Below are 4495 nucleotides of genomic sequence, written 5' to 3' on the forward strand. Positions count from 1 at the left end.
GGGACAGGCTGCTATCAATCACCATGGATCCTACTACATGTGTGAAACCAATAGCCTCTGCTTTTCTTCTTTCTTCCTTTTCTTCATCTCCTGGCATTTCCATGATCCTTCCTAAGTAAACATTGTCTTTTTTTATCCACCATGTAACTCATGTTCTAAAGGGCACTTGGGTCCACCTTCAGCTTTCCTGCGTTGTAGATAGCAGTCTCCACCTGGCTTGGGTGAGCTGGTGGAGGCAGGGGTGTCTTTCTACACCATCTTGATGATGTCATGCATGAAAGGTGTTCATAAAATAAATGCCTATCCTCCACTCAAAAACCCACGATCACTAACAATGAAAATCACATCCTCCCAGTCACCTAGGAGTCTACATGAGAAGGTCCTGCCTCTCACGCTGATTCACATCCTAATTCTTTAATCCAAACCATATGCGTACAGGACAGTGATGGGTCATAAGTCCTTGCACAGCTGTTACATTGGAAACACAGACTTGGCCCTGTGATATACAACATCAGAAGGGAGAAGGCTGACTATGTGTCACAATACCCAGGACATTGCTAAAATGAGTACATAGGAGTTCTCCCTAGAGCAACAATTCCTGATACATGGACAATATAAAGACTTGACCACATGGTTATCAAACAGGGGTCATTTCACTTTGCACTCTGTGAAGTTCTCCCATGATTTTCTTTTCTTTTCTTTTCTTGGAATCCAATGTTAGATGTCATCAGGCTGTTTCCTACCAGTTGATTTTGTAAAGATTGTTGTCTCTGTAGCAAGTGTGGAGCAGGGGATGGCATCTTTCATGGAAAAAGCAGAATGTGAAGTGGATCCAGTAACACAACATGGATCAGGTGTATAGAAATCCTGGAACACATGGGCATTGGGATCCCCATGGTAGGTCTTCCCTTCTGTTGTGAAGGACTCACCTGTTGAATACTGCTTCACACTAAACAGTCACCCAAAAAGAGTAACCTGTGTCCTAGTGTTATAATTTTTTGGAATTATTCTTTAAATGCTTGATTTGTGGTGTGAAGATCAGTGTCTTGTGAATTGTTAAAGATGGTCCACACTCTCTGCACTGAAGTATTGAGGACCATTCACTCAGCTTGTTTGGAAACTGTAAAGTTCTAGGTGCCTGGTAGGTTAGAATTTGGGTGACTATATGACAGAGAGCAGAGCAACTGAGGCAAAGGGCAGCGCCCCACACAGCAACCAATCAAATGGGCAGGAAAAACCCACTGACCCTTACCTCCAACTGTCACTCAGCAGGATCCCTGCCCATTTCAGCCTATAAAGACCCTGGGCAGCAGGGGCCATGTGTGATTTGATTTTTCTCTGGATCCCTACCCTGACTTGTACCATGGAGGGCTGGGAATTTTGCCGGAGAGCCAAATTCCAATAAAGCCTACTTTGGCCGCTTTCTGTCCGAATTTATTTAGCCACTAGCCATGGCACTGAGCTTACATTTGGTGCCAAAACCCGGGAGAGTTTTTGGGTTCCCCCCATCAGGGTTGAGGTCCACACCCTCCCTTAGAAGAACCAGGAGATTCCAATCGGTTCCACTCAACTCTGCTCCGTTCCACTCCATCCCATTTTCCTTTATCCAGCAACAGACGGGGTAAGTTCCCTGGGGTTTTTCCCATTTGCCTTTCCAATCTTTACCCTCCGATCTACAAGGGGTCTGTCTGTTGCATGTGCCACAAACCCCCGTCCATTTCGTTTGGGCTCTGGTCACAGTGGAGATGTCCCAGCCTCCAGTTAGCCTCCCATTTCCATTCTGAACCCCTGAAAGTCAAAAGATGTTTCACTTTTGGCCCAGCTGCTGTTTTTCCAGTGTTCACAAGCTAAAATTGGGATGCCTTTTTCTGCTTCTGTACATCTATCTGGGTAAAGTTGGACTGCTAATGGGAAATACAGGTAGCTCATTGGACCCCAAAACTCTTTTGGGCTGTCTCTACCGTAATTTCACTAAACTGGGACTCCCCCAAGAATTAGGAGTAAATGACTACTTTTTATTCGACTGTGGCCTGGCCTCAGTATGTTTTAGATCTCAAGATGGCCACCAAAGGGCACTCACGACCATTTGCAAGCTTTTCTTTTTGGAATTTGGCATTACCCCCCACCCCCCGTTTCTTCTACCTGTTCCACCACCCAAGTTTCCTCACTGTGGCAGGTCCCAAACCCCACCGCCTCCATGCTCTGGCCAGAATTTCCTCTCCTCTTCCTGTCCTCCTCCTGTAAACCCACCCCATCCTCCTATAGATGCAGCTTCTCCTCCTCTTCCTCCTCAGAGCCCTCCCACCACCTAACACAGAGCTTCTTTCTCCTCCAGAGGTGGCAGGGGCAGAGAGTATTGTGCAAATCCAAGTTTCCTTCTCACTCTCGTTCCCAGATTGAGAAACATTTAGGGTCTTTCTCTGCTGACTCCTCTACTTATATTAAGGAATTTAGATATCTTTCCCAGACTTATGATCTCACTTAGCATGTCTTTCTTTGGCTCTCACCCCAGACTAACAACCCTGCATCCAACAGGCACCACAAGGTCTTGCTAACCAAGTCCACATAATGGACGTGACTCTCCCCATAGGTGCAAAACAAACAAAAAAACAACAAAAAAAAACTTTTACCAGAACTCCAACAAAATATAATTAACAGCCATGTCATTTTTCCAGGACTCTTCTTTTTATTTCTTAAATTCTATATTTTTTGAGCTCAAAACATTGATGTTTTCATCAAACCTATTTTTATTGAACTCCAGTTTTTGAGTATCTGTTACATTGCAAAGAGAATCTCACCTATAAAAAATACAAGGCCTTTGTTCTTGTGTTATGTGTATATTGTGTTGTCTATTTTGTGTCCAAAAATCGTGTACATATCATGACTTACCTCACATGTCTCCAGGTGGTCAAGTTTAAAAATGTCAATTGATATTAATCATTTGTTTCTAGAACTTGTCTCCAACAGAAAAGAGAAATACTGTTCAATATACCTATGTAATATCTTGGTTTTTACAGTAAAATAAGGATTTGACAGTGTGGGATTACTCAAATACGTTTCTTGGAAACATCTAATTTATTTACAGGGTGTTGCCACTGGCCTCCTTGTGCAACCAACTGGACCTTCCTACAGACTGGTGGGTGGCATATCTCTCCAGGCAGCTTGATTCTGCTGTTTGTGGTCGCTGCCATGTCTCAGAGCACTGGCAGCAGCAGCTGAATTAACCAATGAAGCTCTAAAACTCACCCTACTCTAACCAATAACTGTGTTTTCTACCCATTGACTACAGGATCTCGTAAGTCATAAATCCCCTCCACTCCACAGGTACTGGAGGCCCTATGTTCACCTTGTGGAGACCTCTTCAAGTACCCACTCCCCTCACCTAACCTAACCATTTTTGTAGATGGCAGTTCTGTGCTGGGTCACAAAGGATGCTGTAGAGCCGCTTATGCAGTAGTCACTGCTGCCTCAGTTTTGGAAGCCAACTGCCTTCTAGAAGGGACCACTTTCCAAAAAGCCAAATGCTTTGCTTTGATTAGGGCTCTAATTCTATCCAAAAGTAAACAGATTAACATCTACACCGACTCCAAATATGCCTTCTTGATTGCTCACTCACATTCAGTTATTTGGAAGGAGTGCAGATTTCTCTCCACAAAGGGGTCACTAGATAAGAAAGAAAACCAGAAGGTTCTAAGTATGGGAAAGTAATCAGTAGAGGGGAAAGGAATGTTTCTGTGTAAGAAAGTTCTTGTGTGATAAAATATATGAGGGTCAGAGTAAGTGCTAAGAAAGTCTGAGTAAGTAAAGGGCAAATTTCAACAAGTTTGCATGTAACTAAGATGGTTATATGTATGTGAGACAATCAATAAAAGCTATTTAAGTCTTTTCCTAAGGTTAAATACTAATGTGCTGATATAAACCAAGTTTAATCTATATGTTAAAATGACAAGGATTCCTTTTAAAACACTAATTTACGCTTGACATTGTGTCTGTTAAGTTTTATACTTTATAAACTTCTTAAAATGACATCTAAGAAAGAGTGTGATGCACAATAGCAAAAATGGGACAACAGTAACTGAGATTGGGGTCTCTGATGACCTCATGACTGTGGCATGCCTGGTGCCTGGGAGTGTTCCTGTGCAGGAGCACAAGATGCCTAATTGCTGTGGCAGTGCCCTCCCTGGGGAGGCTCTGTGCAGGAGTCCTATCAGCTCTGATAATGATCTCAGGCACACAGCTCCTGGGAAGGAAGGAATTCTTTTGCTAGATAACCAGTGTTTCATCAGTTTCCTTCTCTGGTTCCTGCCTGCCTTACAGTAATTTTGGACAGTGGACTTTCTTGAGAGCTACACAAAGCTCCTAACATTGCGTTTTGCAGCTGTGAAAAGTTAAATAGATGTCCTAGTCTCCGTAACTTTCCTGAATACAAAGAATAATGTTTACTTAATATTTAACCTGATAGTAAAACATATATAAAGATTGCTGACATAATTCT

Source organism: Sciurus carolinensis, unplaced genomic scaffold (genome assembly GCF_902686445.1).
Source record: "Sciurus carolinensis unplaced genomic scaffold, mSciCar1.2, whole genome shotgun sequence".
NCBI lineage: Eukaryota > Metazoa > Chordata > Mammalia > Rodentia > Sciuridae > Sciurus > Sciurus carolinensis.